This window comes from Lissotriton vulgaris, chromosome 4_1, assembly GCF_964263255.1.
Source record: "Lissotriton vulgaris chromosome 4_1, aLisVul1.2, whole genome shotgun sequence".
NCBI lineage: Eukaryota > Metazoa > Chordata > Amphibia > Caudata > Salamandridae > Lissotriton > Lissotriton vulgaris.
Genome location: NC_141691.1, coordinates 1,479,148,774 through 1,479,172,779, shown reverse-complemented (window position 1 = coordinate 1,479,172,779; position 24,006 = coordinate 1,479,148,774). Strand labels below are relative to the sequence as shown.

At 42.8% G+C, this 24,006-nt stretch overlaps 1 pseudogene; it reads left to right on the top strand.

Moving 5' to 3' along the window:
- The first annotated feature begins 1,529 nt into the window (after positions 1-1,529).
- On the top strand, positions 1,530-18,780 carry LOC147724143 (MICAL-like protein 1; annotated as a pseudogene).
- Positions 18,781-24,006: the final 5,226 nt, after the last annotated feature.

The following is a 24,006-nucleotide window of genomic DNA, read 5'->3' as shown; positions in this document are numbered from 1 at the left end:
CATAAAGTTCTCGCAGTTAGTACATGTATGCTATGATAAAAGGAAATCATACCAAAAGATGTCATGTAACTCAATGTACCTGCGCCAGTGTTATAAAACCCACCACAGTTAAAAACAATCAGGCATAGCTGCTGATGCTAAATGTTCAATATAGCCATAGTGACTAAATGTAGTATAATTAATCCAAGACCATTGCCTTAAAACAAAATAGATTGCAAATGGTTTTAAGTTGTTGGTAGCTATGGGCTCATATTATCAGTGCTATACATAGCCGAAAAAATGGAAAAACAATAAAAGAACAGAGTTTACACACTTCAGTGGAAAAAAGGTATCTACACAGGATGCTAAATTAGAGGTTGCTACATAGGGTTTAGACAATAATATTACAGAAAGACTTGTAAATCTTCCCCCCTGTTGAGCCCATTAGGTATTCTGGTATTTAAGAGAACAATGTACTTGCTCTCTAATTGTCTCAGAGTTTTTTCACGATCCCCCCCTCGGATGTTTTTGGGGACGGAGTCAATAACAAAGTAGGTAAGATGGTTCAAGTTTTTGGCATGTACAAGTTCGAAATGACGGGCAACAGGATAGTTAGTATCAGAGTTAACTATTGCCCTGAGATGTTGCAATATGCGGTTAAATACCTGTAACTTGGTACTTCCCACATATTTGAGTTTGCACGTACACTCCAATACATATACAGCAAAGTCTGTACGACATGTATACAGATCTCTAATGGGTGTAGGCATGGGGTTAAATGGAGATTGATATTCCACTGTGTTCACCCCGAACTTGCACGCTCTGCACGAAATGCATTTATGAAAGCCCTTTTTGTTGGAAATCTTAACCTTGCTATCGCTCACCTCTGGGCTAGTTCTTACTAGGCAATCTCTCATCGATGGTCCTCTCCTGAATATAATGGAGGGTTCAGTGGGCAGTAAAGGTGACAGGTTAATGTCTGTGTGGAGAATGGGCCAATGTTTCTTGAGGATGCCCCTTATTTTTTTCTCCTCAGTATTGAAGGTAGTGATTAAACTAACCGTATTGATGTCATGTTTAGGGGGATTATCTGCCTCTTCGTTCGCAATCTCAGAACCTTCTCCCACAAAGTCCTCTCGGCTGACACTGTTGGCCTTATCTCTAGCTGTCAGAAGGTCATCCATCAAATAACCACGCTTTAAAAACCTCTGAATTGCCTCTTCCTGGCAGCTATTCAGATCAGACTCCAAACTGCAGATTCTGCGCATCCGTATGAATTCCCCATAAGGAATACTTTTTATTAGGTGTTTGGGGTGCACACTGGAGGCGTGCAGAATTGAGTTGCCCGCCGTATTTTTTCTGTGGAGTCTGGTGGCTAAGGTATTGTTTAGGATGTAAATATTAACATCCAAAAATTGGATATTGGTTTTACTGATCTGGCTAGTGAACGAAAGGTTCAAATTATTGTTGTTGATGATTTTAACAAAGTTAGTGGCAGACTCCTCATCCCCCCTCCAAATCATGCAAATGTCTTCAATAAATCTCCAATAATGGACGATGTTATTGACGAACTCAGGGAGATGCCTGAGGACATGCTCCTCCCACCACCCCACATGGAGGCATGCATAGGTAGGAGAGAAGCATGACCCCATAGCAACTCCTCTCAACTGCTGGTAGATCTCCTTATTAAATAAGAAGTAATTATTCATTAAACACAACCTAATCATAGAAATAAGCATTTCATTATGGTTCTTGTACATAAGGTTGCGTTGGTTTAGGTAATACTGTACAGCGTTGAGACCATCTGTATATATATATATATATATATATATATATATATATATATATATATATATATATATATATATATATATATATATATATCCACAAGCTGTCAAAGTTTAATACATTTTTAATTATTTATTGTAACATAGAAGGCTTTTGTATGTAATTTCTTTTAAATGTACTGTTAATGAACTGTGTTTTTAATTGTAAATGTGCTTTTATGATATCACACATATCGAAATAAAGCTTTGTTGACTTGGCTTCACAAGCACCCAAAATAAAATACAGTTAAAAAGTCATCACCATCTTGGTCCAATTTAGTTTCAGGCAATCACATTGCTTCCCAAAGTTTCACAGAATTGTACGCCTTATCCCAGGAATCCTGTGCCCAGTGATCTGTAAGTAAAGCCATATCTCATAAACATAGGACTGATGGGGCTTGTGCTTGACGTTCATGTCCACAAAATGGCGGAGCGTAATGAGCCATAAGAGTCACCAGAGGGTATGCCTCAACCTCTCCGTCATTTTGATGGATTGATATTTGTTTAGAGGATGTGAAACTGTCAAATTGGAGTTGCAAGGGAAGTGCCATTGTACTCTTACTGTTATCTCTTCTACAGCTAGCAGAGCTTTAATTACATTTGTACTTATTTACATACTGAAATCCAAGTAGGCATTTGTCAAAGGAAATATTGCGCTCGAGAGTAAACACGTGTTTATGGCGCTATTAAAAAGTGCAACACAATCCAGCATCCAGTGATCTCGTAAGCTCCAACAATGCTCTGTCAGCGATGCTCGACGTTTGGCACCTGCAGCTGAAATACATGAAATCTGAAGCTATAACTGTAAGTAATGAACTGGAATTTGCTATTCAAAACATCCTGTTCTTTCCTTTTTAATTCTCTTTGTAATCTTACACAATAGTGGTTGCACGGATGCCAGAACCAAGCAGTTCCCTTTATGGCTCAAAGTTTCTTAACCACAAGCATATGAAGAGCCTCGGCGGCCTTACAACTCAGCTATCCCAGAGTGTTTTGGACACACTGCTTCTCATTATTGCTGAGGTTAAGCTTTCGAAGGCGGCAGAGTAGTTTCAGGCACGCTGAGCAGAATTATGGCCACAGATCCGATGCGTGCAATGCTATTACAGCCTATTACACCCCTCGCCTTTCAAGCTAGCTATCTTTGACCCTCAAATTAACCTGTTACATCACATTCCCATTCCAGTTTCAGTCCCCAGACCTTGCGGAATGCATTACTTTATTTACCACTGGCACACTGCAATACTGTTCTATTTGTATTATGTTGGTTCTATAGGAGACATAACATAAAACAGCACAGCTCAAAAGGTCTTCGCTGGAAGATATAACCTCTTGCGCAACCTTGAGACTAACTCAACCCAAAAGTCGTTGACTAAACATATAATAGGTTGTATTTTCCAAATTGCCTTATATCTGCGTCTATGCAAAACACCACCAGCCACTGCTTTTCTGTGTGGCTATCTGAGCAAAATTGACCATAGTTGATAACATTGTGAAGTTCTTGAGGTTCTAGCTTCACAAACATGTGCCAGAGCTCTGGGCAACTCATGGGGTCTTCTCTCAAATGGAAATACTCTCTTTGTGGCTGTCTGTTATGGCTTGGGCTTCCTGATAAATGGGTGGGGTGAGAGGACACAGTAAACTAGAGGTCTTGTGTTTTTATGAAGTAGAATTACTTCAAGCTCCTACAAGGGTAAGATCTTCCCAATGTAAGATGTCAGCCACAGGACAAGCTGTGGCATCAGCGATCCTGCTTCTGGAGCACCTAGAAAATGTCTGGGTCACAGATACTTGTCATCCTTGGGCCTCAAGCATGTCCACATATTTTTTCTCTTGGCTGCTGTGACATAGGTGCTTTTGTGGTGGTGTTTTGCAGTTGCGGGTCACATCGGCTAAGGTTTCAGTAGAATGGAAAGATAATCGGAATAAATGAAAAAGACCTCATGCTCACTTTTAATCAGGAATGGTGAAAGAGGTAAAGGATGCAGATAGGATGAAAAAGACACCTCTCCATTTTTGGAATTGAAGCTTGATACCTTACTAAAATCCTTGTCTGAGGAATTACAGATCAAGAATGAATTCTTGGGCGAGCCCTGTATACACATGGCTCTCCTGAGTCAGCGTTTTGCTCTTTGGGGAAAGGCCTTCAGCCTTCATCGGCCTCAGTCTCCTATTGACCATCACCGGAACAGAAGGAGGAAGATGGTCCTGACCCTCAACGAAAGGTTAAATGCATACAAAACCAATTTGCTGGCTACTCTTGCATTACGTGCCTCCCCCTGGGGCTGCATTCAAAAGATGATCATCTTGGCACTAATTGGAGATGCACAGAGAGCTTGACTCGAAAATTGCATCCAGACACCATGCAGTGTAAAAGGCCAGGAGAAGTTTGCTGTGCCACAATTCATGATTAATCTGTAACCCCGGGCTGAAGGGAGCTAGATTTCCCTCAGCACGTCCAGCATGAACCCATATGGACTCAGCAGACAACAGTTACTTCATACAATGCAACCGAATTCGAACAAATTAATAAAATGAGGGGGTCTCCCTCTAAAGACCCAGTAGCAGTTTTCCTATGTGTGTCTGACAACTCTGTGTTGACTGGTGAGAAGGATCTACATTTCCCGGTGGGCTCAGTAAAACGCATTGTCAAGCGTATGAGTACTTAACATCTTCCGAAAATTATATTCCATACAATTAGAAGATGTTTCATTCACTCTATTCAGGTATCATTGCCACATATAATCTGCTGACCTCTGGCACAACTAGCAGTCTCAGATGAGATTCTGAAAGTATGTCATAAAAATGCTGTGGTAAGTGCCAAGAAAAATGATAGGTTAGTGTGTGCACTTAAAGGTGGTTTTAGTTATGAAAATGCTGGGTGAGTATTGGCTCATCAAAAAATTGAAGGGACTCAGCCGCTTTATTCATTCACAACATTTTCAAATGCAAACACTACAGAGAACCATTTTGACCATCAGTCTGGAAGGGCTCTTGCTTTCATAGAACTTAAAATTATGCACCAATTTGTCCTTGACGACAAGTACATCTAGGTTTTTAGATATTGAATTCTAGACATGCACATGGAATTCAAAGTTTGTTTGTTAAGGTTGAAGTGATCTCTATGTATCTGCGCCAAGTTATTACGATCACAAGCTAGAATTCTGACAACAAAAGGGATACTTCTTCAGTCATATATGTATTACTGGGTCATACATGCTACCGCCTTCTTGAGGATGGGTACAAACTTGATAGCGATATGTCAACTTCTGTTCAATTATGGCCGTTATTGAATCTGTGCAAATGAAATCTCAGCCCATCCAATCATCTAGAATTCTTTGAGGAGCTCGTTGAGGACTTTACTTAAGCAATCTTCCGATAAGAAGCAAAATTAGCCCGACTGAGAAACAACTTTGCCTTTTTTTTATTGGGGCTTCAGGCATGGGAAGAGAAGCCTCTCAGTCACCAATGAAACTGGGTGTATTGCACTTACCCTGCAGGCCTCTCTCAACTGTCTGATATCAGGGGCCAGACTGAACTTGGGCCTCCTGGTTTCTCAAGTACTACAAAACTGGAACTTGGTTTTAACAAATTATGGGGAATATTCACGAAAATTTTTTGAAGTGCAGTGCTACAGCAATTTTGGCAATGCCGCGCTCCGACATTTTTTATTCACCAGAATACGGCGCACCCCTGAGTGTCCCCTAGCGCTGGTGCAAAAAAGGCTGCCTAGCGCCAAACAGGGCCAAGAGCTATCATTGTTTTCATTTTGCGCATAAAATTGTGCACTATGGGAGATGGAATTTAGGATTTCATCCTGTTACAAATCTGTGCTCTGAGCCCCAACTGCAATAGGCCAAGCAGTGCTATCTAACATTACAGATCAGAGGACAGAAGTGGGAAATATCCCATCAATACGACAATAGATATGTCATTTTATGTGTTTTCTGTATACTCTTTGATTAATTCTTTGCATATACCTCACATATGATGTCATGTAATGTTTTTAGTTCACACAAGTTTTGCCCCCATTCATTGTATTTGTGAATGGAAACACTATATGTCAATGTTGCCTTGTAAACAGTTATTTTATACAAGGAAGCAAAGAAAAAAGTAAAAATTGAAGAGAGAAGAACACTGACTCATTCTATTCAGATTTATCAGAACAATACACCTTGGCATGATACACCTGGGTCTACATATTTGCTGAAAACATTAATAATAACAGGTCAAATCATAGACATGAAGGAATAATTTTTTGGTTTCTTCAACTAAAGAAAGATTTGATTGATGGTCTTGGAGGCACCCTTCTAAGATTAATTATGCACTGATTCCAGCCTCCTAAATCCACAACTGAATCACTCCCCTGTATGATACATGTTGCAAGAGTGCCTGCGCTGTAGCGGTGACTGTTTATGTGCAGCAAGGTAAACCTTGCTGCACTTACACAATCAACAATGGCAACTTGCTCTTTCTATGTGTGCTACAGAAGTCAGCATACACAGAAACAGCAAAATACGAGGAGAAATTAATAATTTCTCCTCGTATCACCATTCTAAGACCAGGTCTTCAATAGTGTTAATTTTTTGGTGCTGCCTCAGCCTTATAAATCTGAGGCAGCATCAAAAAGCAGTGGGTGTTGCAGTGGAACACCCACTTCAACACCCATTGCATGCTGTTTGGCTACAGAGGACTGTAGCGAAAAGGGGCATATTTTCAAGGTGGTGTTAAGCCATGTTAAGTGGCTTAGAGCCACGTTGTAAATATGGGACATGGCGCATAGGCCACAGGATTGTCAAATAAAGTGACGCTCCAATGGCGAAACGGGCTTGTACATATGCCCCTCTGAGTCAATGGTTTCCGGTGTCAGTGGGGATCTGCACAGCCATGCATGCTATTATGACCATTAGCTCCATGCATAGAAGGTCAAATGCCCTCATGCCTCTCATGCCACTGGGCGATACCTATAGAAGTATAGGGAGCAATGTTGGCAGCAAGGGAGATGGAAAATCACAGGTCCTCGACTTGGAGTGAACTGGTAGCAGTACTGAGGGCCCTGCATAGTATCTGTTGAAAGATACGTTGTAGTGGCCAACAAGGAAAACACTATGATCAAGAGTCACCACAATTGATAGTAAGGTATAGACCATGAAGCTCTAGTCTGGCCTGAATTTAAATTCGACACTTGTGCAGAACAGCCCCAGGCCATTCTCTCAGTTGTGCATATCTGAAGTGTGGACAAAACATGAGCAAAACATCTGAACAGAATACTTCTTGAAGTTCTATGGCTTGTGAATTGCCTTGTGACAGTTGCCAAATTGTAAGAAAAATGTAGCTATTCTAAACATTCTCTGTTTCACCTCTTCTTGTTAGGTCGAGGACCGAAAGGCTGCGCTTGCGCAGTTTCCGGGAGGAGATTTATTGATTTGGAGTATGGGGGCTTGACCCGCCTCTCTCCTCCTCTCTCCTCCATTGGCTGGCTTCCTAAACGGAGGCCAGCCATTGGAGGAGACAGGCGTCACTCCAATAAAGCCCCGTCTCTTTCGGATTCGGGGGAGTGTTTTTTGCGTTCTTTCGACTGTGACGTCACTCGTCACTCAAAACGGCAAAACACGCCCCCAGATCCAAAATTTTCGGAGTTGCGGCCGCCATTTTACTCCTCGGTAAAACCAGGAGAGCAGCGTGAGGTAACTATCCCTTGGTTTTTTTGTTGTTGTTGTCAGTCCTGCAACCCCAAAACTCTGTCCCATCCATGATCGACCCCAGAGCCTTGATGCTGTCGATCTCGAGCTCTAGGGCCCCCCTTCTAGGCGTCTGAGCACATTAGAGACCTGTTGTCTTTGCCAATACTTGATGCAGTTTGGTGTTTTCAGAAGGGTTTCCACCTTGGGCAACGTACGTCAGCAATGGATGCTGAGCGTGAGGGAGTTGGGGACAATGTGGAGTTATCTGGTTGGTAGTGTCTGGTCTCTCTTGGGGTCTGTGATCTGCAAGTCCCCTCTTTTCTTGCTGCAATCCTCAAAAGTCCCGGTTCGGTTCTTCCTCCTCTCACCCTTACTGCTGCTCTTCCCTCCAGTCTGGGCTCGAGATGCCGGCAATCCCAGCTGCTCTCACTTCTCTTTGGCTAATCTCGGCTCACTCGCTTCCCTTCCTGCCCCCACATTTGTGTTGTTTCATCAATATGAGCTTCCAGTTTCTTGCTGGCATCACCCCCTTTATCTTGCCAAGTTTGGCACACATGCGACTGCCCCCCTCCTTAACCCCCACCGACCAAACAGAGGTTTCTGCTCAGCTCTTTGTTCTACGCTTCCCTCCTCCTCAATCTCGTGTTCACTCTTCTCTGCTGCCCCCATAGTTTGTGGCGCACTACTAACTCTTCACCTGCTGCCTCCTTTCTGCTCTATTTTAACTCCCCCCCCCTCATAGTTTCTCTTGTTTGATAGGTTTGCTGTGAATCTCGAGGGCCATAGGAAATATTAATACCTGTTATTTAGAGCGCTTAGAAGGGGTAAGCGTGCTGTATTTAGCGCTATAAAAACACACGTTATGTCGCACTATTCATGCTTTTCATCTGTGCCTTAGAAATGAGTTGTTTTACTCTATCAGTGACCGCATCCCTTCCTCTAAACATTGGGGCTCCTGCGGCCTGGAGCCTCTGAGAACAGCTGGCGGTGACCCGGCCCTGACCCCTTCGGTATTATGTGCAAGGCTTTCAGGGATGGAGAGCAGTCAGTCACACTGTGCTGCCGCTTGTCAGGTCTCAGACCAGCACTCAGTCCTGAACCAAAGCGCTGAGACTCGAGCCCATGCTTATGAAGGGGACACTCTAAACTACGAGTCCCAGAATGCCGAGCTCTGCTGGCTAAAAAAAACTCCAGAAAAGGCTGAAGGTTGGACACATGACCGTAGACAAATTAACATCGACGCAGCCACGCACTAGGATCATCTCTGGGTACGGAAATAGTTTGTCATTGACTGTTTTTGGGGTATTTACATTTTTTTGGTATCAATTACTTAGTTGCCCATGCCTGATATTCCTTATATTGTATCTGCTCTCCAGTGGCTTCAAAGAATAACATTTAAATAAGTTGTCAGTTCACATTTTCTGTGCAGTTAGCCATGAATGCAATGTAGGGGTTGGTTCTTGGGCACTCCACACTTGTGGTGGAATTGCAGCATCGCAATGGACCTGGCGATTTAAAATCAGTGTAAATGTGCTTTGCTCTTTAGGCTTGCATTAACAGCAATCGGAAGAGAATTTTAAGCCTCTTAATCCAATGTATATATTTTCAACATTAATGAGGACTGCGGATTGATGTATATTTTTTATGGCTATGATCACTGTTTGTGACACTGCAAAGTCTTCTTAGACATTCAGCCTCCTCCTTTGATTCTACGATTCACTTTTTTGGTGTTTCTAAGGACTGAATGGTTGAGATTTGGTCTATTCTCTCTGGTCGAATTTTGTGTCCTTTTTAGGTCGAGGACTGCGTCACAGTCTGTGTGTGTGTGGGGGGGGCTCTGTGTGTGTGTGGGAGGGGCTCTGTGTGTGTGTGTGTGTGGGGGGGGCTCTGCACTACTAACTCATCACCTGCTGCCTCCTTTCTGCTCTATTTTAAACCCCCCTTCATAGTTTCTCTTGTTTGATAGGTTTGCTGTGAATCTCGAGGGCCATAGGAAATATTAATTCCTGTTATTTAGAGCGCTTAGAAAGGGTAAGCGTGCTGTATTTAGCGCTATAAAAACACACGTTATATCGCACTATTCATGCTCTTCATCTGTGCCTTAAAAATGAGTTGTTTTACTCTATCAGTGACCGCATCCCTTCCTCTAAACATTGGAGCACCTGCGGCCTGGAGCCTCTGAGAACAGCTGGCGGTGACCCAGCCCTGACCCCTTCGGTATTATGATCAAGGCTTTCAGGGCTGGAGAGCAGTCAGTCACACTGTGCTGCCGCTTGTCAGGTCTCACACCAGCACTCAGTCCTGAACCAAAGTGCTGAGACTCAAGCCCACGCTTATGAAGGGGACACTCTAAACTACGAGTCCCAGAATGCCGAGCTCTGCTGGCTAAAAAACTCCAGAAAAGGCTGAAGGTTGGACACGTGACCGTAGTCAAATTAACATCAACGCGGCCACGCACTAGGATCATTTCTGGGTAAGGAAATAGTTTGTCATTTATTGTTTTTGGGGTATTTACATTTTTTGTATCAATTACTTAGTTGCCCATGCCTGATATTCCTTATATTGTATCTGCTCTCCAGTGGCTTCAAAGAATAACATTTAAATAAGTTGTCAGTTCACATTTTCTGTGCAGTTAGCCATGAATGCAATGTAGGGGTTGGTTCTTGGGCACTCCACACTTGTGGTGGAATCGCAGCATCGTAATGGACCTGGCGATTTGAAATCAGTGTAAATGTGCTTTGCTCTTTAGGCTTGCATTAACAGCAATCGGAAGAGAATTTTAAGCCTCTTAATCCAATGTATATATTTTCAACATTAATGAGGACTGCGGATTGATGTATATTTTTTATGACTATGATCACTGTTTGTGACACTGCAAAGTCTTCTTAGATGTTCAGCCTCCTCCTTTGATTCCGCGATTCACTTTTTTGGTGTTTCTAAGGACTGAATGGTTGAGATTTGGTCTATTCTCTCTGGTTGAATTTTGTGTCCTTTTTAGGTCGAGGACTGCTTTGCACTCTCTGTGTGTGGGGGGGGCTCTGTGTGTGTGGGGGGGCTCTGTGTGTGTGTGGGGGGGGCTCTGTGTGTGTGTGGGGGGGGGCTCTGTGTGTGGGGGGGCTCTGTGTGTGTGTGGAGCTCTGTGTGTTTGTGGGGCTCTGTGTGTGTGTGTGGGGCTCTGTGTGTGTGTCTGTGGGGCTGTGTGTGTTTGTGGGGCTCTGTGTGTGTGGGGCTGTGTGTGTGTGGGGCTCTGTGTGGATAGCGTTTTTTGTCGGTGGCTTTATGTGTGGGTGGCTCTGTGTGTGTGAGGGTGGCTGTGTGTAGGTGGCTCTGTGTGTGTGAGGGTGGCTCTGTGTAGGTGGCTGTGTGTGTGTTGCTCTATGTGAATGACTCTGTGTGGGTGGCTCTGTGTGTGTGTGTGGCTCTGTGTGGGTGTAAATGCAATAGGTCATGCATTTTCAAGCGATTAAGCTATTAGCATTTTAAATGACAATGCCATTTATTTAACAATTAAGCTATTGGCAATGTAATGACAATGCTATTTATTTATGATTTAGAAAAAAAAAGTCATGAGCAATGCCAATAGCTCTACCTTTAATAATGCCGAGACCATTGCATTGTAAATGCTTGTTTTTAATAAATAGGGCCTGGAGCGCAGGTGCCTTTATTTCATCTTGACCAGAATACTTGAAACCTCCCCCCAACCCAATTAATCCATAATCTTATAATCAGGCTATTAAAATAGAACAGACAACTCATTATAGTTGTCTCTTCTGATTACAATGGGATGACCTACTGCCATGTTGCTGCTGGTAATGGCCCCGGAGTGGATCTTCCCATGGAATTCTTGAAACATATGGACGCTTGCTCCTCAGAAGTCCTTGCATGGAGGTGAATGGAACTGAAATCGCCACCCTTGACTAGTGCCAGCAGCATACACCCGAACACTCATTAGGGCTTCAAAAGGTCAGGTTTATTGTCATTGTTGTCCCCATTCTAGATCAGGTGTTCAAACAGAAAAGCAATGAAATTTCTATTTTCCAGTTTGCAATTTTAATATGATGAAATCGTTATAAATTGTGATACAATTAAGAATTCTATTTATGCAAATGAAGAAGTTAAAAACAGAAATATAAATTGTTTAAAGTATTATAAATGCAATATTAAGTATTATTTAATACATGCAATTAATCAATTTGTATTACGCATAAATGTGTATAATGATAATGAATAAATATTATCACAGAAAAATAATAGGTATGCCATTATTATTATTATGAACAGAAAACAGCAAAGAAAAGAGGAAATTACAGAAAAAAATAGAAACTAAAGCATGTAATAAATGCATTTTTTAATAAGTTTGTTTGAATATAGAAAATATCATATATATGTATATATACATATGTATGTGTGTGTATATGTGTGTGTGTGTTTGTGTGTGTGGGTGTGTTTGTGTGTGTGTGTGTGTGTAAAATAATAATAAACATGTTGTAAAGAAATCACACAATAAAAAATAAAAAGATCAAGGAATTAATTATGATGGATCAAAAACTTAATTTTATTGTACAATAAATGTATTAAATACATAGGTAGTCAACAGTAACTAAAAGGGGTCTCTTCATCTTTGTATTAGAATTAAGAGCAGGAAAGTAATCTATTCTTTCATACTAAAAGTACCACTTGTCAGGGGTCATCCTGTAACTTCAGAAATCCTTCCAAGATGCAGGTGTTTGCTGAACAGCAATAGAATGAAACAAATACATAACATTTCAATGCTTTGTGAAATCGATAACTAATTTACCTCTATAATTAATGTGATAAGAGAGCAAAACGGCACCCAAAGAGACAACTTTCCCTCTGATGTGTGTGTGCTCACTGCTCAGTCTCGTCTCCTGCACCAACCGCAGCCCAACAGGGTCACGTAATTCTTGTATCGAATAGTCAACGGCTCAAAGAAACTTCCCGGCTCTGCTTTTGCCTCATTCAACGCCATCCACCATCAAAAGTATTGGTAGGCAGTACGGTGGTGGTGAAACCTGGGAAAGCACTGTCAGGACTAAGAGTGACGTTGGTGTGCAGCTCTCCCCTGAACGTGGGACTCTGCTGGCTTAGATCCGGCATCGGGATTTTCAAAATGGCGGTGCTATGTCCCGGTGAGGCCTCAATTTTTAAAGGAGTTACGCATTTCTCCTCCGAATAAATTACTGCTGTTATACTCTGGAAGATTGGCCTGCACCCAGCCCATTTTAAAACTCTCCTTATTATCATTGTTCCCAACGATATGCATTCACCTGCATGAAACACATATGCATGATTTATATATTCCAGACTAAGGCTGTAACTAGGGTGACTTACCATCCGTCATTTTTACACACTGAACATACTTTTTCCCTAAAGTCTTAATGTCTGTGACTGTGTCTTAACAGATGTAATTGTAGCCTCTCAGGTAAAGTACAAAAGATGGGGCTGAAGTTAGCTTCTTATTCGGCCAGCATCTTATTCGCAGGCTTCAGTTTATTATCTTATTTGGCCAGCATCTTAATCGGCCAGCATTTTATTTGCAGGGAACATTTTATATAAAATACAACCTTAAATAATTCAGCTAACTCCATTTTATCGGACTGTGTATTGCCATAGAGTGAATATATTGCTTTTCAAGTACAACGCATACCACTATCAGGTCTATTATGATTTAGTCTGACACATGAAAACTTTCCACCAAAACATTGGAGACGTTTGCCACCCTCAAAATTCATAGTAATTTGAAGAAATGGAGCACCCCTTTACAGTACCTGAATGTAGGTTGTCTATGCTGATCATAACTTGTGGCACTAAAATGGTCACCTTGACCTCAAGGCCTCCCTTAGCAGTTATCTCCTAATAAGTAGTCATACTTTCCCTATAGAAAATTCACATTGAATCACTAATATTTTAAACACACTGCAACCCTCTACAGGCTTAATAAGGACTTACACTGAGTCAAGCAATGTTATCACCTGTGCCCACAGTGTCACCCTCAAGCCACTGCATTCCTATGGAGATACAGATGAATAATTAACCATCACTTCTCCCATCAAGATCAACTTGACCATCAATTTTCATATTGATCCTTCCCCTCTACACTATTTGTTTGGATTACATTTGTTTATTAGATTTTAACAATTCAGATACAGAGAAGCACAGATTAATACGTGAAGTACATACTTAAGTAGACTGACATGGATTTGGCAGTTGATCGTACATTGGTGGTGATCGCCATACTACACAATATATATATGTAAATTGCCTGAGCCTAGCAACATTTGCCACAACAGGTGACACAAAACTGGTTGACCTCTTCTTAATTCATTTCTATTGATTTGCATCTGAATAAGTAATTGTGGTTCTTTATAGGAAAAACACATTGGCTCACAAATACACCACATCTTCCTAGAAGGTCCACAAGCAACATTTCCACCAAAACATGGGCTCACGGTGCCACCCACCAGCCTATATATGCATATGGAGCTATAGGCAAATAAGAAACCAGCCTTCTCCCAAAAAGATCAACTTGGCTCAATTTTCATATTAATCCTAATAAAGGGAACTCCTCTGACAGGCCACTGCAAACCTTACCTTACGCCCATGGTGCGGCCTTACAGAAATGATATGAGCCAACTTCACCATCCCTTTCGTCCCACTTACATATGTTTAATAACAGGACAAAAAAGAAGGCGGAAGACACTGGGAAGGAGCTTCTGGATGTTTTGTAAGTGTCTTTCCTTCTCAGAATACTTGACTACACCTTTAAATACAGGTCTACCTGAAACAGGAGAAATACATTAATTAAGGGATTTTAGGTACAGGCTGAAGAAACTAGGCAAATGGTCTTCGGACCACCCAGGATGAAGGATCCTAAAAAAATATAACAGTGAATATGATCTGATCACATACTGTTCTCTTACTCACACATAATCGCAACAGTAAGAGAGATGGTGCAAGCATATTAACCTTGCCAGGATATGTATCTCCAAGTCTGGAACCCAACAAGTGATACTCAGGAATAACTGAGTACTTTCATTCTTATGTTGCTTACTTCATGTGCTTTTTTAGAAATCATAAAATAGTATGCTTTTGAATATACTGTTTGAACGGACTGGTGCAGCCTCCGTTATATGCCAGAAGAAAACAAAGAAAAGGAAAGCGCGCAGTGAGAATGTGTGTATATGCCAAGATTGTGCTTCATGCAGGTATTTGCAAATACCAAGGTAGGCGCTCCGTGAGAGTGTGTGCAAGTGCCAGTGTTAGTACTTCATGCGCATGTGGGAAAGTGCCAAGGTTAGCGCTCCATGCGTGTGTGTGAAAATGTTGAAGGCTCCAAGAAGGAGTCAATAATCACTCGAAGCGCTCCAAGCATGTGCTGCACAAATCAAGGTATGCGCTCTTAAGCATGTTTGTCACGGACAAGATACACTCTCCAAGTGCATGGTGACAAGAGAAATAACCAGCGTTGTCAGAAAACGGTAACTTAAGTAATGCCTTTAAGGTGCTGTAACATGCATGCATTCCATGTCTTAGTCCTCAATGTGGGAGGGCAGACTCTGATAGAGTCTTGCTGAACATGTGCTCTGACTGCATTGGTATGGGTAACTGGGAAGCAAGAGGATGCAGCTTGATAATGCTGCCAAAGAGGAACTTCCACAAGCAGAGCAAGGAGCCCTGTACACGGACAATGAATCACAGCTTCCTGGGACAGCAGTTAGATATGAAGCAGCACTGGGTTCTTTGACATGGGTCTAAATACCACATGACCCAGAAGTCCAAACCGACCTGCATATCCTCGCCATTTGGTGGAAGTAACAAAGACTGCACTGCCAACTTTTCAGCACGTTGAGTATACTACATCCTGCACATAGTCATGGAATGGTTTGCCAGTAACAGGAGGTATGGCTGGCAAGAGAGAATACATGATTGACGTTCGAGACCCCCCTGCAGTCACACATCAAACATACCATCTGCCCTATTTTGGAAAGATCAGACAGAGTAAATAGGGTGACAGAGCCCTGAACCATTATACCCCCAGTACACTACCTATATGTAAATTGCCTGAGCATAGCAAAATTTGTCACAACATGTGTCACCAAAATGGTTGATTTTACCTCAATGCATTCCTAAAGAGGCCAGACCCCTATCTGACTAAGCCTTTGACCTAATCCACGATCGTTAAAAGGTAAAAGAACATTTTTAGAAATTGGGTCTCTCGTTGGCAGAGTATGCACACTGTCCAAGCAGGAGCCACAATCTTAGTCAGGGCGAGTCAGATACCCACTATTAATTAACCTGTGCTCACCCTCTGGTAGCTTGGCATAGATCAATCAGGCTTAACTTAATAGGCAATATGTAAAGAATTTGTGCAACACTTCAAACAGTAACACAGTGAAAACACCACAAAAAGATTCCACACCAAGTTACAAAAATAGTGTATATTGTTATGAACAAAACAAGACCAAAACAACAAAGATCCAATAAGTATAACCTGGAGAAATGAATTTTTAAGGATTAAATGAAAGCTTTAAAAGCTTAAATTGCCAACCGAGGCTATTTGATCACGTTAACCCGGACAAATCTAAAAGTTCAGGACGATTGTCATGGAGAGCAGGTAGGATACAGAGACCAGTCTCAGCCCACTGAAAATTACCCTAGTTGCATCATCGTTGGAGGCAAGATGTGGAAAGCAACAGGTTATGCTTCGGCCCCAAAGCACAGGATTTTGGTAATGCATCATCATCAAGATGTGCAAATCGATGATGTGCCTTTGTCAAACCATAGGATGAAGGCCATGCGTCGGGAATTGGCAGGTAATGCGCCACACAGACATCGATTCAATGACTTCCTTTCTTGTGGCAGTGGTGATGTGGCAGCTTCAAGAGAGGTGCACCGGTTTTGATCAGTGCAAAAACATTGATGCGTGGATTCTAGCATTTGCAGTACTTAATACCCACGTCCAAGGGCCTTTCGACTGGATTGACACCACTTGGGAGGGCAAGAATTGCAGCAAGCAAAGTCCAGGTTCTGCTGTAGGTGGATGAGAAGTCTTTGATGACCCTGAAACCTAGAAATGGGGGTAATCCAGCATGCCATTGGAGTCAATCTGGGTTCAAGTGAAATGGGTCTAGTCCTTCCTCAACAGGGCAGGTGCTAGCAGGTAGCAGGGCAGCACAACAGAAAAGCAGTTCTTCCAGAGTAGCAGTCCCGCAAGCTGTTAAGTGATCGGCACCTGCATCCTTGTCTGAGCCGTCTTTGAAGAAGATAGATGAGAAAGCCTCCAAGCCACCGAGGGAAGAAGAGGAGTTGGAGCCAGTCACACGCACATAGCTAAGCAGCACTTGTGCCTCTTGCCACCGGCATGTGCATCTTGTGCAGCGCTTTCTTGTGGAGGGACGCCTGTACCACCGACAGTGCTTCAGGTGCAAAGACTGCTGTGGCACGCTCTTACCAGGATCCTACATGCCTGGGCCAGAAAATGGCACTTTTGTTTGCACCCATCATCGTGGCCGTGGCAGTACAATGCCTCCAAGTGTGCTTGTCAGTCACCAGGATGATAGTGCAACTAGTGGAGAACAGGACAGTGGTGATGAGCGAGGGAAGAAGGGCCAAGAGGACTGTGTAGCCACATCCAAAGAAGTCTCGGGAAGCATGCCTGTACCACCAGGGGCCAGCATGGACTGCAAGAGTGATGTCAATGAGGCTCACAGTCTTGCTGCAACAGCATTAAGCGCCAATGCATGGGTGAAGTTGAATGAGCAGTATGACAATGCACTTGAAGTGGAGCATAGCACTCATACAGATGTATCTGATGTGCCACACCTGACACAGAATGTCAATGAAACAGGACTAGCAAAGCCACGTCTCCAAATTCCTTCTAAGCCAGCCCTCCCCATCAAGCCTGCTGCTCTTCAGGAACATTCAGCCACCATCTCTTTAAAAATAGATTCTGGAGGATCTTCCCTCCCCATGAAGCTTCAGCTCCACAATGGCGTTTAACTGAGTTGTGATTGTTCTGATCCTTGCATTCCTATAAGCTTTCAGAATCAGAGTGGCGCCTCTCATCTAAGCAATGATACTTCAGAGGTCACCTTGCCTGTCAGCCCTCAGAATTGGACAGTTGGTGCCTCTCTGAGTAGTGATAACACAGAGATCCCTGCTCTGACAATCCCTGAGAATTCAGTGTGTGCCTCATCCTGTGGCAAATACGATGTTGAACAGCCACAAGTGCTTGAGGTTCATTCCAGGTCAGGAGACTAAGACAACCGCCCAATTCCTGCTGCCAGGCGGCCCGGGGGTACTGTGGCAACACCTCAGACCATTCCAGTTCCAAGGCCACGATCCACTCAGCCTGGAGATGCTGCGACTGAGTCGATGCCCTCTGCCTCCTCACAAGTCACGAACGGAGTTCAGCCGGAGTCTGATCCACCGGTCCCGAAGCCAAGGTCAAGGCCCATATCATCAGAGAGGGTGGAGAACGGCAAACCTCACAAAGAGCCTCCATGGATGGACTCCTCTAAGGGCACTTACCGAAGAACAACTGCAAAGCCGGGTAGGCCAGACCTCTGTCCGGAAGCCACCACTTCAGCCCAAGCCTTACAACCCTTTTGATGATGACGAAGATGATGAGCCAGAGGCCAGTGAGACCTCCCTGAACCAAAGGCACCCTTGGTACGGTATCACACCCACCAGCAGCCCAAAGGCCAAGAAGCGAGCAGCCCCTAAGGCACCTAATGCCTCCCCTCTAGCTCGGCATACCAGCCTCCATCCAGCCTCTCGGACCTCACACTCAAGCCATCCTCCTGTACTCCGTCTCCAGCTCTCAGCATAGAAAGTCTTTCTTCAGACCCTTCCCTGAATGAAACGGTCTGTAAGAGCTCCTCAACCCAACACCTGCCAGGCTTTCTGCTGGTGAGCAGGCTAATCACCCGGCCGATCTGGCTACTTCGCCGCAGAGCAGCAGGAGTTCCTCATGTGGCAGTCTGAAGTCCAGCCCACACCGGCCTCCACCTCCTAAGCCTACAGTACCCTCTGCTGCTGCTTCTTCCCAAGAAGGCAGTGAGAGTGTTACTTCACCACCAATGAAAACACAGCCAAAGGTACAAGCAGACCAGTACATCCCAGAGGAAGATATCCACGGAGAGCTGAACACTATTGAGCGTCAGCTTGACGAAATGGAGCGGCACGGGATCGAGCTGGAGAGCAAACTGCGCATAATAAATAGCGAGCACACCTCAGGGCGCGGACCAGGGGACCCAACCCCAGCTTGAAGGCCTGAGGAACCTACCTGGACCAACAGCGCAGACAGGGGGCAGTGCTCTGGGTCACCCAATTGGCCGTACACTACCCAGCCGGACCTTGGACATAGTTCTCCCCATCTCTACCCCTACCTCTGATCCCTTACCTCACCCATGCCACATTCGTCTTGTATCATGTACCTTTGTAACATTGCTATTTGTTTGTCTTGTTTGAGTATGCATCACCATGCTCCAGTAACTTTGTAACCATGTAACTTTTACTGAACTACCTATCCCCTACCCCTCCCGCTCTACTCCTCTCCACTTTCCTGCATCTGACCTCTGCCCTCACCTGTCCTGGCCCTAGTACCCACCCTGTGTACCTGTGAATTTTCCCTCGTCATTTGAGATCTAGCTATTTTGTCTGATGCCCGATGGAGCTACCTGGTTTAGCTATAGGGGAGACAGGTCGAGGATTCCCTCCTTGGACGTCACCTACCCAGTTGGTCTTTAGCCAGACTTCCTTTCATCTCTCCTGTCGTCTCTTACTGCACCTTCCCTCTATTTATGTCTCTCCTTCTCTCCTCTCTCAATGTATTGAGACGGAACTATTTTGGCTGATGCCCAATGGAGCTACTTGGTTTAGCTATAGGGGAGATGGGCCATGGACTCCTCCTTGGTCGTCACCTACCCAGTCGGCCTTTAGAACGACTTCATTTTGACTCTCCTTCTTGTCTCTTCCCCTATCCTCCCTTTCTCACCTTCCCTGTCCCCTCCCCTCTACGCTCCATTTATTTTGCCCTCCATGTTCTTTAAATGTTTCCCATTGAGACCTAGCTATTTGGCCAAAGCCCGATGGAGCTACCTGATAGCTATAGAGGAGATGGGATTTGGGTCTTCCCCCTCAACCTTCACCTACCAGGCCGGACTTTGGGAAGACTTTCCTTCGTCTTTCTGCCGTATCTCCCTCCCACCCCTTCACCCTTCCCCTCTTCACTTCATTTATCTCGTTTTCTATGCTCTTGTAATTGTTTGTTTAGTAACTGATGTAAATTGGAACTGATATAATCTTGTAATTTTGTGGAACCTCGTGTAAAGCGCTCTGATACCTCCGGGTCTAGCCAGCGCAATATAAAACTCCTAAAATTAAATAAATTTTAAAAAATTTAAAAAATAAATAAAAGCAGTCCTTCCTCCTGCCAGAAATCTTCACAAGTCCATTAGTCTACTCAATTGGGAGGGTCAGAGACCCAGTAGTTATAACCAGTTGTACCTTTGAAGTGGGGGTGACTTCAAAGAAGGGACTTTGAAGTGCACAGAGGTAATTTCTTCCTACTCTGGCTCCAGACTCAGTACAGGTGGTTATGCAGTCCTTTGTGCATGGACAGGACAGCTTATTCAGGTGTAAGTGTCAGCTCCTCCCTCTCATTCTTCCAGGTTGACCCATAGGGAGGTGGGTGGTCCTTCAGCCACACCTAATCTCCCTTTGGGTGTAGCTGTCTAGATGGAATGCACAAAGTCCATCTGTCACCCACCCTAGAAGTATACTGGAGACACTCGCTGTAGGCACACAGTGCCAAGAGCAGACAATGCCATCTTTCTAAAAGTTGAAGAACGGTAACATACCCTAAAACCAGTCCCAGGATGCTGGTTTCTGGTCCAGGGATGACCTGGCCTGGCAGTTCGGCCTGGACTGTTCCAATGGGGCACAGGGTCAAGACGGATTTGCATATGGCTGGGTCCAAACTGGGGTGGCATAGTGGGCAAAAGAACAATGGATTTAACCCAGATCTTTTGACTGGGGGAGAATGTTTGCATTGTCAGCATTCCGTCCATCATTTGTTTGCTGTAACATCTTTCTAAAAGTGGTCTATTAAAAGGGTAATGATAAATTCAACTTTACGAGTAAAGATAATTTATCATTACCATTTTAATGGTATCAAACATGATAAGGCTGCTCTTTCTAAATCAGTAATTACAACTTAAAAGTTTAATAAGGTATTCACAATGTTAATCTATAAGAGGGGTAGGCCTCACAGTAGTGAAAAATGAGTTTGGGAGTTTTTCAAAACCAGGGTGTGTAAAACTTAATAGTACATGCTCTACCTTTTAATTGCAGAGCACCCAACCTTTGAGCTACATAAGGCCTGCCTTAGAGGTGCCTTTTATGTTATAAAAAAAGAATTTAGGGCCTGGCAAAGGGTTCTAAACATCAAGCCAACATGGCAGTGTAAACAGCACAAACAGGCTCTGCAGTGGTAGGCCTGAGACATGTGTAAAGTGCTACTTCTGTGGATGGTACCATCAGTGATGCAGGCCCACTAGTAGCATATGATGTATAGGCCCTGGGCACATGTAATACACTTTACTAGGGACTTATAATTAATTAAATATTCCAAATGTGGCCCGGTCAATAAAACAATCTTTTAGGGGAAATGCACATGCACTTCAGCGCTGGTTATTACTGGTGAATTACTCAAAGTCCTAAGTCCATAAAAAAAGAAATCAGCAAAAATATATAGAAAGCAGGCACAAAGTTTGGGAAGACCACCCAAAGACAGTCAGGTCTAACACACATTTTCCACATGAATGTTTTTAACCCTTGAGCTGCTGAACTGTCTGGGAAATTCTAAGGATGTATCATCACTGCCTCACTCAGCTTGCTCCATCTTTCTCCAGCTTTTCTTCCTACACCATTTTGGCAGGACTCCTTTCTCTCTGAGTCTAACATGAAAACTGTGACAGTCCCAGACATAAAGGTTCCTTAAATGTTCCCATGGCTGACAGAAACTCCCAGCAGATAGTTCCTCCTCAGGATAGGAGAAGTACTGGAGTGTATCTTTTCCACTCCATTGCAGATGGCAGGCTCCTCAGTTCTTGTCCTGACAGACTTAGGTGGGGGAAAGTAAATCCACAGTTCATGATTCCGCAACAACCACAGCCTAGGTGGCCTGCCCAAAGTCAGTGGTATGAACAGAGTCCAGTGCTCTGTGTGGGATGAAGTCCACAGATCCCACAGTTAAGTCATGTTACTTTATGGACTCCTTAATAAGATGCCACCTTTCACCAGGACAATGACTTCTTAATATCAACACCAAGGTATCCATTGTTTGTTCATCTCAAACTTTACTACGGCAAACATTTAAACTCTGCCCTCAGTGATTTGATTTTCAAAGCAAGTATTTCTGTATTAGAGCCTCATTTCAAACTACACTAAAGTGAATAATGGGATACTTCTATCCAAACGTAGCACTTTGTATTGCCTTCAAGGCAGTATTCTGCTCTAAAAGATCTCCCCAAAAAAACGAAGTTTATATATAACACCTTCAGCTTCAAAGACCTTGCATTATGTTTAAAGAAGTACCACGCCATGCAAGTTGTGTAATAATGTTAATTTCTAATCAGGATAGTTGTCCTACTTTACCCCTAGACACTTGTTTTTTTTATTCTACTGTTCTATGTCTTGATGTTTTTCTTTCTGATACAAAATGACCTTTTGAGGCTACCATATTAATGTATTACTCTGTAAGCCTGCAAAGGGCACCAAAGTAATTGAGTGCTGATTTGGTTGCAACACAGTTCTTTGTCTGCAATTTCTGAGTCTGTTGCTTACTAAAGACCTCATGATTTCACATGAAAACCAGAAGGAGATGTGCTATAAAAGGAAGTCTTGCAGTTTATAGAGCAATAGCAAAAGCATTACCTTATCACGCAGCAAACCTCTCTTTATAAAACATTTGTTGTTCATTTTGTAACATTACTATTGGTCTCCTAAGGTTTCAGGGATTCATGTTGCCATCTACTTTCCTACTCTATGCCCAAAAAGAGCAAAAGAACATTTCCACAGCAAGCATTACATGCTTGGAATCATTCTTATTTATTTTGCTAAGTTTCTTCCTAGTTGCCAGTTTCCTTACTCTTCTTGCTTTGGTTGCCTAAAAAGCACCTCACCTCTTAACCTTAACTTCAAACAGTATTGTTATATGGTACTGCAATGTAAAAACACTTGGTGGCAACTTTCACATCAATTACTATTTTCAAACTGGAGTTCAACTCCTGTAATAGATTTCAAATTATTCAAACTAGACTAACAAAAAACATGTATGCAAGAATTGTAAATACTTGAAAATGTAGTGAGAAGTTGTTTGAGATAAATGCTTGGAAAGTAAACTTATAACGTTGTTCAATGAAAACAACTTGACTCTAAACAACGAGGTTTACCATACGTCTAACTCTGTTTGGGGAAAAATTGGATTGGCCCTTGGAAAGAGCGAACTAGGCACAAGGTTATGATGACCTTATCAGGTTTGGAGGGAAGGCAGAAGGGCAATTAAGAGAAAAATACTGGTGTATCAAAAGAGTAAAAAAACAGACTTGCCTGTCAAGGAACAACCTTCATTTTCTCAAGAAGAAGACAAAAATCTATATTGTGTGTGCAGGCAAAAAAATGACTCCCAGCAACTCCAGCAATGACTCCCAGTGTGGTTCATTTAAAAAATAGTTTCATCCAACCTGTATCGACTATGAAAGCATTATGGATATAGCATCTATTTCACCATGGTTTTGCCCTAATAGTATAGCAAAACAGAACAGTGCCAAAAAAGTAAAAGTCACAGATTTGGATGTTTCATTTGCATCTCCTAAAATATGAATTAAACCATAATTTCTAGTTCTTAGCAGTTTAAGTCACACTAAACATAACTCCTACATTCCAGAAATGTTCTCTGTAGATAATGTTCGCCGAAGACATATTTAGGTTGTAAATACATGTGACAGACAATTTGAATAGGACGAATCCCATGTTCAATTTTATATCAGACTCTACTGGTAAGCCAAAATAGTTCTATCTTGTACTCAGTGCAGATGTACTTACAGCATATTTTATTGTCAGCAAGTGGAGCAGCAGGGCTGTGGATCCTCAGTGGGTCACATACAAATTCATGTTGAGGATTAAGGAAAAGTATGATAAAATAGTCCCTATATTAAGGTATCATGGACCTCACTGAAGTGACTCCTTTAAGAGTATCTCTGATAGGACGAAAGAAATCAACTAATATCTAAATTGTAACTTACTTGTTTGATGTGCATATTTGATTTGTTTGGGTTGTTATCCCTTTGATGATTGTATTGCAGTTTTTACCTTCCTCTCCCTCAAATTGTAAAGTGCTCTGATATCATTCAGTATCATGTTCACGCTATATGAAACTTTATAAATAAATAAATTATTCACATCACAACTTCAGTCTTTTAAGAATTCAA